The sequence below is a fragment of the Macaca mulatta genome, chromosome 12 (genome assembly GCF_049350105.2).
Source record: "Macaca mulatta isolate MMU2019108-1 chromosome 12, T2T-MMU8v2.0, whole genome shotgun sequence".
Taxonomy (NCBI): domain Eukaryota; kingdom Metazoa; phylum Chordata; class Mammalia; order Primates; family Cercopithecidae; genus Macaca; species Macaca mulatta.
This window is the reverse complement of record NC_133417.1, coordinates 11834377-11848325: the sequence shown is the minus strand read 5'-3', so window position 1 is coordinate 11848325 and position 13949 is coordinate 11834377. Positions and strand designations below refer to the sequence as shown.

The window sequence follows — 13949 nt, the reverse complement described above, 5'->3', positions numbered from 1 at the left end:
TTTTTAAAATTAAATACATAGGTCAGCTATATGTATATATATGTTACTTGTTTTAATGTTCTGGCTAGGACCTCCAAAAACATGTTGAATCTTTGATTATAAAAGTGATAGTAGACATCATTATCCCCTTCCTTGCATAATAAGAAGGTTTCTAGTATTTTTTATCACTAAACATGTTTTCTTCATATAGATGCTCTGTAACAGATTAGGAAAGGCTATTTTTATTCAGTATTTGGTATGTGTATTTAGTTTTGCCTCTTAGGAATTGTGTATTATAGTCATGTTTAGTTGATTTAACTACCAGTTTTATTTTATTGAAATGATAATGTTAGTCTACAATTACTTTTTCAACCTTAATAAACTATTTTCAAAAAATTGTCATTGTGAAGTTGTAATCAAATGAAAAGCACCCAAAACCCAATAAAACTATATAATACATCGTTTTTTATGCCAGAATAAGTACTTTCTGTAAATCATTAGTTTGAGAGAGATTCCAGTTCATTTTGGTAAATATACACTAGTGCACTCTCTCTTTTTCTCTCTCTTATGTACACACACACCCAATTTAAGTGGTCAAAGTCTATCAAGGCTTTTCGTTCATGCATTTTAATGTGTTTTTACTCCCGGAAGATGAGAACATCAGGGTGCATTGGATTATGCAGGGCATGTCACAGAAGGAGGCTTTAGAGATTGAAGATGTACCTTATTCATGTCAAAGGAAATTTGAGTGGATGTTGACTCTCACGGCAAATCCAAGTTAGAGAAATATTTACCACTTTTGAGATCTTGAATTGTATTTTAATATTTGGAGTCAAGGAGCAGAGAAAGCAAAAAAGTCAACAAGTAAGTTGCTTATTAAAAAGCAACCTAAGAAATGTGATAAGTTGGTCAAATTGGCTCTCAGTGACTTGCTTCTCTTAAGGGTGGAGTGGGAAGAAGTTTGGAAGGATGCTCTTGAACACAGCAAAAGTATTTTAAAGTGAAAACAAACATTCAAAAGGAACTATTAGGTGTATGACATTATTACGGCAATTGACTTAAGTGTCATTTTATGTTTTTCTGGGGAAAAAATTGAGAGTCAACATAGTATTAGAAAGTAATAATGCACATTCTTAATATATGAGTATAAAATAGCAATATTTGAATTTTATGGCTTTTCTATGGAAATACTGTATATCAGATTGTACTAAAAAGTAAAACAAATAATCTATAAAACCTGAGTTGAAATATAGTAGTTTAGTCTTTTTTAAAAACCTCTGCTCACTTATCTTACAGCTCAGCTCGGTCTTTCTCCCTTACACACACATGAACAAAATATATATAAACCTGCTTTCAAGATCATCTCCCTGTGGACTCATTTGAACATGCCATATCGTTTTAGAGCATGTTTAAATTCATTTCTACTGGAGAAAAACCTGTGCGAATACCTGAGGAAAGTGGGCAGTAAACTCTGAAAGAAAATGGTTGTAAAATTATGAACAATAGTCTTAATAATTTTTACTTTATTTTTGCATTCTATCAATGGCGATATCTCTTAATATTTCATATATGTACTAAGATTGGTTTGAGTGAAAAAAAAAAGAATTAATCATGGAGAGAGAAGAAGAGAAAATAAAACTATACCCAGGTCACCATTAAGTGTGAAAATCAAGTGTGACCTGGTTGAGAAAGCACATGTACACACACACACACACACACACACACAGAGCAGAGAAGTGGCATTTCTAGAGATAATGGTCAAAAAGAAGGTGACATAATGTGCTATGTTTTGGGTGGTAGCTTAGTAGTCTCTTTTTATGTAAAATAGTACATAAATATAGGAAAACTTTGATTTTGGTGTTTTGATAATGTTTCTACTTTACTTATATATAGTCTACTTATATTTCTTAATTGTAACTGTTTCCCAGTTCTAATATTCTATTCATTGATTCCCTTGATTTCTAGTAGACAACTCTACCATCTAGAAGCATAAGAGTTATAATTTTTAAAATTAAATACATAGGTCAGCTATATGTATATATATGTTACTTGTTTTAATGTTCTGGCTAGGACCTCCAAAAGCATGTTGAATCTTTGATTATAAAAGTGATAGTAGACATCATTATCCCCTTCCTTGCATAATAAGAAGGTTTCTAATATTTTTTATCACCAAACATGTTTTCTTCACATAGATACTCTTTAACAGATTAGGAAAGGCTATTTTTCATTCAGTATTTGGTATGTGTATTTAGTTTTGCCTCTTAGGAATTGTGTATTATAGTCATGTTTAGTTGATTTAACTACCAGTTTTATTTTATTGAAATGATAATATTTTTCTGTCATTTGTTAATATACTGGTTTCTTTTTTTTTTTTTGAGAGGGAGTCTGGCTCTGTCGCCCAGGCTGGAGTGCAGTGGCCAGATCTCAGCTCACTGCAAGCTCCACCTCCTGGGTTTACGCCATTCTCCTGCCTCAGCCTCCCGAGTAGCTGGGACTACAGGCGCCCGCCACCTCGCCCGGCTAGTTTTTTTTTTTTTTTTTGTATTTTTTAGTAGAGATGGGGTTTCACCGTGTTAGCCAGGATGGTCTTGATCTCCTGACCTCGTGATCCGCCCGTCTCGGCCTCCCAGAGTGCTGGGATTACAGGCTTGAGCCACCGTGCCCGGCCAATATACTGGTTTCTATTAACATATTCTCTAATGTTAAATATCCTTGAGAATCTAGAAAAACTAGAGATAGTTGTCTGAAAACCTCTTTTAATATGCATTGCTTTCAACTTAGCAAGCAAAACTCAGCAAGGTTTTATTAAGAAATTTTACTTCTGTTCACAATGATATTTGCCCAGATATTTGTATCTTTGTTCTTTTATTTTGTACTTTCTTTTTCCACAAGGAATCAGTACTACGTTAGCCTTGTAAAATGATTTAGTTAGCTGTGCATCTGTTTCTAGGCTTTGAAACAGGATATGTAGCATGAATATTATCTTTATCTTGACACCAAAGTACGTCAAGCCAAATAAAACTTTTTGGGTTCTAGATACACCAACAAAACAGAACAAACATAAAGACCTGTTGGGCAGCCTGCTGTGCACATACATGCTTCTCTGAGTTTAAAATAGAAGTACAAAACTTTAATGAGAGTTTGTCACTCTGGTCAGATTTTTCAGATTCTAGAAAAAATTGTGAACAGTTCTAGTTTGTTTCTCATAAAATCAATTGTTGCCAGAAAATGTTTCGATAATCTAAGAAACTATTTATATATAAAAAGATCCCTCCGTTTTATTTGCACTCTTTTGTTGCCCTTTGAGTTTATAAAATATATGATCATTGTACTTCACAAAGTCAAATATTTTCTTGGCTTTGGACTTTTTCTTTAAAAAAAGTTGTATTTCTACCATTTTAAAGGTTGTTAATTATGTAAGAATGCATCTTTTTGGATTAAAGTTCGGTTCACTTTTTTAAAAAGGTTTTCATTAATTTTTTATTGAAAATATTTCAGGCTGTAAGTTTTCCCTATTTAGATTTTTGATTCTACCTGGAAGCATTTGCGTTTAACATTTCACGTTGTTATATGTTTCTAAATGGTTTTTAATGCCAGTTCACATTTCTTTCTTTTTTTTTTTTTTCCTTTGAGACAGGATCTTGCTCTGTCACCCAGGCTGGAGTGCAGTGTTGCTAACATGGCTCACTGCAGCCTCAAATTCCTAGTTTGGGTGAGCCTCCTGCCTTAGCCTCCTCAGCAGCTGGGACCACAGGCATGTGCCACCATGTGTGGCTTTTTTTCCTTTCTTTTTTTTTTTGAGAGATAGGGGTTTGCCATTTTGCCCAGGCTGGTCTCTAACTCCTGGGCTCAAGCAGTCCTGCCTCAGCCTCCCAAAGAGCAGAGATTTACAGGTATGAGTCATCAGGCCCAGCCAACATTTCTGGTTTAAGCCGAGAGTTTAAGGATATTACATTATTTTAACTTGTATAGTTCTTTTTTTTTCCTTCAGTTTTTGCTGTTCATCTCTAATTTTAGTGCATTTTGGTCAGTGATTGTGAGTTTGAGTTCCATTTTTTTATTTTTGGTGATATTTGTGGGAGGTTCCTGTGTATGTGTTTTGTAGAAGTTTAATGTATGTTTCAAATGATGTGTAGTTCCTCTTTATTTTTTTTTTTATTTTTTATTTTTTATTTTTTGAGACGGAGTCTCGCTCTGTCACCCAGGCTGGAGTGCAGTGGCCGGATCTCAGCTCACTGCAAGCTCCGCCTCCCGGGTTTACGCCATTCTCCTGCCTCAGCCTCCCGAGTAGCTGGGACTACAGGCGCCCGCCACCTCGCCCGGCTAGTTTTTTTGTTTTTTGTTTTTTTTGTATTTTTTAGTAGAGATGGGGTTTCACCGTGTTAGCCAGGATGGTCTTGATCTCCTGACCTCGTGATCCGCCCGTCTCGGCCTCCCAAAGTGCTGGGATTACAGGCTTGAGCCACCGCGCCTGGCCTGTAGTTCCTCTTTATAAGGTACAATTATTTACATGAGACTAACCTTATTAATTATGTTGGTCAAATCCTTTCTACCCATTTTTCCCATGATTCCTCTCATAGCCCATGTTATTTCTTGTCTAATAACATTGTTTATTGCTTTATTTATATGAATTTAAGGAGTAAAAGTATAATTTATATTTAAGTAAAAGTAGTAAGGAATTTTCTATCATTCACCCCCAGCAACAGTCCTCATTATTCTAAGACTCCATTGTCTACCATTGTCCACATTCCACACCCTACTTTCATGTATATACATTATTTAGCTCCCACTTACAACTAAAAACATGGTATTTGTAGTTCTGTTTCTCTGTAGTTTCCCTTAAGATAATAGCCTCCAGGTCTATCCAAATTGTTGCAAATGATGTGATTTCATTCTTTTTGGTGACTCAATGGTATTCCATTGTGTTTATATACCATTTTCTCTATCCAATCTTAAGTTGGTGGACACTCAGGCTGGTTCCATAATTTTGCTATTGTCAATAGTGCTGTGATGAACATACAAGTTCAGATATTTTTTGATATTATTATTTATTTTCCCTTGAGTAGATACTGAGTACTGTGATTACTGAATTGATCAGTAGTTCTATTTTTAGTCCTTTGGGAAATCTCCATACTGTTTTCCCTATAGGTTGTGCTAACTTAAATTCCCATCAACAGTGCAAAAACATTCTCTTTTCTCTGCGTGTTCACCAGCATCTATTACTACTTTTTGTCCTTTTAATAATAGCCATTCTGAATGATATAAAATACCTTATTGTGGTTTTAATTTGCATTTCTCTGATTATTATTAGTGATGTTGAGCATTTTTATATGCTTTTTGGTCATTTGTATGTCTTTTATTTTTTTTTAAAAAAGGTCTATGCCTTTTGCCCACTATTTGTTGGAATTATTGTTATTATTATTATTATTTGTTGTTGTTGAGCTGTTTGAGTTCCTTATAAATTCTGGATGTTAATCTCCTGTTTGATGCATAGTTTGCAAATATTTCTTCCATTTGGCTGGTTGTCTGTTCACTCTGTTGATTATTTATTTTGCTGTGCAGAAGCTTTTAAATTTAATTAAGTTTCATTTGTCTAGTTTTGTTATGGTTTCCTGTGTTTTTGAGATCTTAGTCATGAATTATTTGCCTAAAACAATGTCCAGAAATGTTTTTTGTAGGTTTCCTATAATATTATTATATTTTAAGGTCTTACATTTAATAATTTAATCAATCTTGAGTAGATATTTGTATATAGTGAGAGATTATGGTACAATTGTATCCTTCTGCACATGTCAATCCAATTTTCCTAGCATCATTTATTGAATAGAGTGTCCTTTCCCTAGTGAATATTCTTGATGATATTGTCAGAGATGAGTTTGCAGTAAATTTGTAGCTTTTTTTCTGGGTTCTCTGATCTGTTCCATTGATTTATGTGTCTGTATTTTTTTTTCTTTACCAGTATCATGCTGTTTGGCTACTACAGCCTTGTAGTATAACTTGAAGTCAAATAATGTGATGCCTCCAGTTTTGCTTAGGATTGCTTTTGCTATTGGGACTCTTTTGCGATCTCATATACATTTTAGGATTGTTTTTTCCACTTCTGTGAAAAATGATGTTGATATTTTGATAGGGATTGCATTGAATCTGTAGATTGCTTTGAGAAGTATAGTAATTTTCACAATATTAATTATTCTAATCCATGAGTATAGGATGTTTTTCTATTTGTTTGTGCCAACTACAATTTCTTGCATCAGTGTTTTGTAGTTTTCCTTGTTAGGATCTTTTACCTCCTTAGTTAAGTATATTCCTGGGTATTATTTTAAGGCTATTGTAAATGGGATTGCCATCTTGATTTGGTTCTCAAGTTGGTTGTTACTATTGGTGTATAGAAATGCTTCTTATTTTTGTATGTTGATTTGCTATCCGAAAATTTAACTAAATTCATTTATTAAATCTAAGATATTTGGGGTGGAACTTTTAGGGTTTTCTAGATATGTGATCCTATCACCAGCATACAGGGATAATTTAACTTCTGATTTTCCAGTTTATATGCCTTTTATTATTTCCTCTTACTTAATTACTCTAGCCAGGACTTCGATGACTATGGTGAGTAAGAGTGGTGAAAGTGACCATCCTTGTCTTGTTCTAGTTCTTAGAAAGAATGCTTTCATCTCTTCCCCATTCAGTATGATGTTTACTGTATTTGTCATGTACTACCTGTATTATTTTGAGGTATGTTCCTTCAATGCCTAGTTTCAGGATTTTTATTATAAAGGGATGCTAAATTCTATCAAATGATTTGTCTGCATGTGTTAAGATGATCATATGGTTTTTGTCCTACATTTTACTTGAGTGCTATATTACATTTATTGATTTCATATGTTCAACTATTTTTGCATCCCTGGCGTTAAAACTCATTTGATTGTGGTGCATTATCTTTTTGATATGTCAACAAACATTATCTTTTTGATATGTCAACAAACTTTTTTGATTTGGTTTGCTAGTGTTTTGTTGATGATATTTCTGCCTATATTCATTGACTAAATAATGTTATGTGGACTATGTGAAAAAAGGAAAATACTATGAGCCAACTGTTTGTTTCAGCCCACAAACAATTTCTACATTTATTTAAAGGTAACAGGTTATCATCAAATAATATTTATCGTCTCTTCTTGTCTGATCCCAGAGAGTAAACCAAAAAGTAACTTTTTTTGGCACTTTTTGCCAATGCTCATGGGAAAGATTGATAGATAGCAGCTCCAGGACACTTTCTCCAAGGTGGATTTAGTGTTTGATAACCTGATACAATGATACAAGATCTCCTTACAAACTGCAGTGTTTCTGAAACAAGAGGATATTTCTGTAACAAGAGGAAACCTTTCTTGATGACCAGTCAGGAGTGTAGTCTCACAATTGACGTTGGGCAAAAAGTGGTGTGTTTCTTGCCTTTTAAAGAGTAATTTATGAGTATTTCTAAAATCCAACGTTTATTTTTTTAAACAGATGGATGTAGATTTCACTAGAATATATAGTTGTTATACAGAACTTATTTCCAAGTAATTGTTAAACTTTGTTTTTCTTTTTACTTCCTTGCTTCTTCGTTACAGAATGGAAGGAAGGTCTACCTTGGGGTTTATAAGTTCTATAAGGACAATGATTATTTTCTTCACCATTTTATCTACAGCAATAAACCAGTTAACACACAATTTTTTTAAGTTTTATGGATTAATGGATAAATGAACAAATGGGTATGTTAAACATCTGCCAAGAGGTAATGAAACAGATTAATTGACTCCTAAATGTCTCTAGATATGATGGGATTGTAATATTCACAATCAGAACTAACCTATTGTCTCATATATGGTTATATTAAATATTTTTGTTCACCAGCCAGGAAAAAATACTCTTAGATACTATATACTTTCTAGAGTCAGCCTGTGAATAACTTTTCATATCCTTTCCTGTTCTTGCTTTGATGCCAACCTAAGGTTGCTTCCAGGTGGTAACTTAGTGAAGTATATTCCTGTCCAATCAATTGACTGATCTCATTGTTTTTCTCATCACTTTCCTTGTCTTACTTTCCTTTTGGATGAGAAAATTCTGTGTTTTTTAACACATTATCATTTCAACACCCTGTCTCTTGGCCTACAAGTTTTTGTCACTGAACACATACTTAGCAGTAGCAGCAGGTTGCTGAAATCTTGGGATCCAACATGAAACTATCTGTAATAGCTGGTAGGTGCTAAATAACACAGTTTCTCCCAGAGCTAGAAATGGTAGCTACTCTTCTTTGCATTTCATGAAGAAACAGAGTTGCAACCTCAAATAACTAGAATAGGCTTGAAGACTTGGGTAGTTAACATCGTAGATTTGAAGGGACAAATTAAAAAACAATCTACATGTGTAAAGAGTCAACTTTGTATTCGGAGTCTGGTGTTCAATTTGCTCTCTTAGAAATCAGAAGTTCATGAACTCAGAAATTTTGGAGGCTGCAAAAACATTGGAAGTTTAGCAACATAAAACACGTCAAAAGGGAATAGCTGGGTTTATCCTTGGCACAGTCAAGCTCTTCTACATTGTGACAGTCTGTTTCCTGGGGTCCCCTGTTCTATTGTAACCTGAAAATATATCAACATTTAGTTATTACCTTAATAACAATAACTATGGTTTATTGGTTGCACGAATTTAATTACAAGAATCCTGAATAGCAGGCATTATTTATTAAGTCTATCTTTACTTATGGAGAAAGAGATGCACAATTCAGTTAGTGGAGTGGCCTTAGGCTACACAGCTCCTAATTAGTGGAGACTATGTGGCTTTCTTATTATAATTATTTCTCAGAAAGAATGGTTTCTTAACTCTTGCATTTGAGTGTAAAACCAAAAGCTTCACCTACATTTTGAAACTGTTAATGACTTTTAAGGTGGAATATTTTATATTTCCTTAAACACACAAGAGCCTTTTGTCCCAAATCTCTGCATGTTTAGACTATTTTTTTTTTTTTTTTTTTTTTTTTTTGTCGTGGCAGACATGGCAATCATCTCACTTGTGTGTTCAGTTGTTCCTCAGTAGCTGTAGGAGATTGGTCCCAGGATCCCCTGGGGATGCCAAAATCCATGGTTGCTCAAGTCTCTTAAATAAAACGGCACTGTATTTGCATATAACCTATACCCTCTCATATACTTTAAATCATCTCTGGATTATTTGTAATATCTAATGAAATGCAAATACTATGTAAATAGCTGTTATGCGGTATTGTTTAGGAAATAATGACAAGACTATCCTGGGCAACATAGTGGAATCCCATCTCTACAAAAAAATAAAAATACAAAAGCTAGGTGTGGTGGCATACCCTATAATCTCAAGTATTCTACTGAGGAGGCTGAGGAAAGATCACTTGAGTCCAGGAGGTCAAGCCTGCAGTGAGCTGTGATTGTGAAACTATACTCCAGCCTGGGTGACAGAGTGATACAGTTTGACTGTGTCTCCACCCAAATCTCATCTTTAATTGTAGTTCCTGTAATCCCGACATGTCATGTGAGGGACCTAGTGAGTGGGGAATAATTGAATCATGCAGGTGGTTATCCTCGGGCTGTTCTCATGAATAGTGAGTTAGTTATCACAAGATTTGATGGCTTTATGAGGGACTTTTCCCCTTTTGTTTGGCACTTCTTGCTGCTGCCATGTGAAGGAGGACGTGTTTGCTTCCTGTTCCACCATGATTATAAGTTTCCTGAGGCCTCCCTAGCCATGTGAAACTGTGAGTCAATTAAACCCCTCTTTCCTTTATGAATTACTCAATCTCAGTTTTGTCTTTATTAGCAGTATGAGAACAGACTAATACAGTAAATTGGTGCCAGGTAGTGAGGTGCTGCTCTAAAGATACCCAAAATTGTAAAAGCAACTTTCTAAGTAGGTAATAGGCAGAGGTTGGAACAATTTAGAGGACTCAGAAGAAGACAGGAAAATCTGGGAAAGTTTGGAACTTCCTAGAGACTTGTTGAATGGCTTTGACCAAAAAGCTGGTGCTGATATGGACAATCAAGTTCAGCCTGAGGTAGTCTCAAACGGAGATAAGGAACTTGTTGGGAACCAGAGCAAAAATGACTCTTGTTATGCTTTAGCAAAGAGACTGGTAGCATTTTGCCCCTTTCCAGGAGATCTGTGGAACTTTGAACCTGAGACAGATAATTCAGGGTATCAGGCAGAAAAAATTTCTAAGCACTAAGACATAAAAAAGGTCACTTGGGAGCTCTTAAATCATTCAGTTTTGTGCATTCACAAAGATATGGTTTGGAATTAGAACTTATGTTTAAAAGGAAAGCAGAGCACACAATTTTGGAAAATTTGCAGCCTGATGATGCAATAGAAAAGAAAAACCCATTCTATAAGGAGAAATTTTAGCCAGCTGCAGAAATTTGTAGAAGTAACCATCTTGTTAATCACCACCACGATGGGGAAAATGTCTCCAGGGCCTGTCAGAGACCTTCACAGCAGCTCCCCCCATCACAGACCTGGAGGCTGAGGAGGAAAAAATGGTTTCTTGGGCTGGGTCCAGGGCCCCACTGCTGTGTACAGCCTAGGGACTTGGAGCCCTGCATCCAAGCCGCTCCAGCCCTAGCTAAAAGGGACCAATGTACAGCTCTGGTCATTGCTTCAAAGAGTGCAAGCCCCAAACCTTGGCAGCTTCCAGGTGATATTGGGCCTGCTGGTGTGCAAAGGACAAGAACTGAGGTTTGAGAACTTCCACCTAGATTTCAGAGGATGTATGAAAATGCATGCATGTTTAGGCAGAAATCCACTGCATGGGAGGAGCCCTCATGGACAACCTCTTCTAGGGCAGTGTGAAAGGAAACTGTGGGGTTGGAGCCCCCACACAGAGTTCCCACTGAGCACTGCCTAGTGGAGCTGTGAGAAGAGGGCCACCATCCTGCAGACCCCAGAATGGTACTGATAGCTTGCACTCTGTGCCTGAAAAAGCTGAAGCCACTCAATGCCAACTGTGAAAGTAGCCAAGAGGGGAAATGTGTCATGCAAAGCCACAGGGGGCTGCCAAAGGCCATGGGAGCCCATCTTCTTCATCGGTGTGACCTACATGTGAGATGTAGAGTCAAAGGAGATTATTTTGGAACTTTAAGGTTTAATGACTGCCCTGTTGGATTTTGGACTGCATGGGGCCTTTGGCCCCTTTGTTTTGGCAAATTTCTCCCATTTGGAATGAGTATATTTACATAATGCATATACATACATTGTATCTAGGAAGTTACTAACTTGCTTTTGATTTTACAGGCTCATAGGTGGAAGGTACTTGCCTTGTCTCAGATGAGTCTTTGGACTTGAACTCTTGAGGTAAGGCTGGAATTAGTTAAGACTTTTGGCAACTGTTGGAAGTGCATTATTGTGTTTTGAAATGTGAGGGCATGGGATTTGGGAGGGGCCAGGTGTGGAATGATATGGTTTGGCTGTTTCCCCACCCAAATCTTATCTTGAATTGTAGTTCCCATTATCCCCATGTGTCATGGGAGAGACACGTTGGGAGGTAACTTAATCATGGAGGAGGTTACCATCATGCTGGTCTCATGATAGTGAGTGAGTTCTTACAAGACCTTATGGTTTTATACAGGGCTTTTCCCTCTTTTGCTCAGCACTTCTCCTTACTGCTGCCATGTGAAGAAAGACATGTTTGCTTCACCTTTCACCATGATAGTAAGTTTTCTGATGCCCCGGCCATACTGAACAGTGAGTTGATTAAACCTCTTTCCTTTATAAATTACCTAGTCTTGGCCGGGTGTGAGGGGATCACAAGGTCAGGAGATTGAGACCATCCTGACTAACATGGGAAACCCCATCTCTACTAAAAATACAGAAAATTAGCCAGGCATGGTGATGGGCACCTGTAGTCCCAGCTACTCGGGAGGCTGACGCAGGAGAATGGCGTGAAACTGGGAGGCAGAGCTTGCAGTGAGCCGAGATGGTGCCACTGCACTCCAGCCTGGGGGAGAGAGCGAGATTCCATCTCAAAAAAAAAAAAAGAAAAAAAAGAAAATTATCTAGTCTTAGGTATGCCTTTATTAACAGTGTAAGAATGGACTAATACACGGAGCAAAATCCTGTCTCAAAAAAATGTTTAAATATTATAATAAAGCCAAGATAAAAGAGTCCGCCTATACTTCCAGCACTTTGCGAGGTCAAGGCAGGCAGATCATGAGGTTAGGAGTTCCAGACCAGCCTGGCCAATATGGTGAAACCCTGTCTCTACAAAAAATACAAAAATTAGCTGGGCATGGTGGCATGCACCTGTAATCCCAGCTACTCGGGAGGCTGAGGCAGAAGAATCGCTTGAAGTCGGGAGGTGGAGGTTGCAGTGAGCTGAGATCATGCCACTGCCATCCTGGGTGACAGTGAGACTCCAGCAAAACAAACAAACAAAAAAGAGTCTAAATGCTCAGTATAGACACTTTTAAAGAAAGAAAACTTTTTTTTTCCCTACAATAGGTTGAATCCAGAGATGCAGAACCCAGGAATACAGAGAACCAACTGCATTTACTTGATGATGCCTTGATGATGTGGAGGAGCTGTCTGGGCTTCCTAAGTTAGGGCAATTTATGTCTGAGCAAAACATGGAACAGTCAGTGCACATAATGAGTTATTCAACAAATATTTAGAGATAGTACCATATATTAAGGCTATTTTTCTTATTATTTTTTAACTTGAGAATTTAAAGTAAGAGAATCACAGGTGGGCAATAATTAGTTAAATCTAACGTGAGATTAGAATTATAGAAAGTCAAAGCTTGCTTCCCCAGAGATACCTAAGATGGACAATAAAAATGGCATGCAAGTTCCCAGTAATGAAGACAAAGAGGAAAATAGACCAATATTCTAATTTAAAGGGCTCTGAGAATAAAACCAATTAAACTGTCCCTAGAACTAAGGCCTGATCAAAGTTTCTGACCACATGCACAATATGTTGGGCAATTACCACAACAACTTCCGCTCAACAGTGAATAGAAGTCGTATTTTTAATAGGCATATCTTATAACCTATCTTAATGGAGTACAGTTATTAAATTATTGCTCTAGGAATGCTTATTACAGGATGAAAATCCTTTATTTGAAATTCTTAAGGCCAGAATTGCTCCTGATTTTTTGGTTTTTGGATTTTGGAATATTTGCATATAGATAATGAGATATCTTGAGGTAGGACCTGAGTCTTAACATGAAATTCGTTTCTGTTTCATATATACCTCACACACATAGCCTGAAGGTGATTGTATACAATATTTTTAATAATTTTGTACATGAAACAAAGTTCATGTATATTGAATCATCAGAAAGCAACAGTGTTACTATCTCAGCCACCCATGTTGACAATCTATGGTGTCATGTTGAAACTGAAAGTGTTTTGAATTTGGGGGTATTTTGAATTTTAGATTATTGCATTAGAGATGCTCAACCTGTATCTTTTTTACTTCTTTCTATCTTAATTTGTATTTTCTAACTTTAAATACATATATCATTTCTAATAATTAAACACTGTTAACTTTCTGGAAAGTCTGTTTTATTTTAGTTTTTTTTTTTTTGTTTTTTCTTCAGACATTTGATAAATGAATTGCTATAGTTAGCTGCAGATTATAGGAAATATCTTTTACCAAATTAAAAATAATCCTCCCAAACTCCATACACTTAACTTCTACACTAACCAATCCAAACCAAACTTCAATGCAATCACTGCTTCACTGCATTCTGGTAAATTTTTGAATTGAAGAAAGTCTGCAAGACTCAAGCACTGTCATGGGTTAGAGTAATTTTTAATCTACCGTTCACCACAAAGCTTACAAGTTATACACATGTCCATTCAAGATACTCGAAAGCAACAACATCCTGTGGAAATATAAGCAAGACATATATTCAATTTGAAATTTTCTAATAGTCCAGGTGTGGTGGCATATGCCTGTAATCCCACAATGTG

General features: G+C 36.2%; 1 long non-coding RNA gene across 1 annotated transcript; it reads left to right on the top strand.

The window, feature by feature from the left end:
* Nucleotides 1-645: 645 nt before the first annotated feature.
* LOC144333560 (uncharacterized) lies at nucleotides 646-13515 on the top strand. Its single transcript, XR_013402315.1, has 4 exons — nucleotides 646-843; nucleotides 11269-11328; nucleotides 11603-11685; nucleotides 12475-13515. It is a non-coding gene; the product is annotated as an uncharacterized LOC144333560 (long non-coding RNA).
* The last annotated feature ends 434 nt before the right edge of the window (nucleotides 13516-13949 follow it).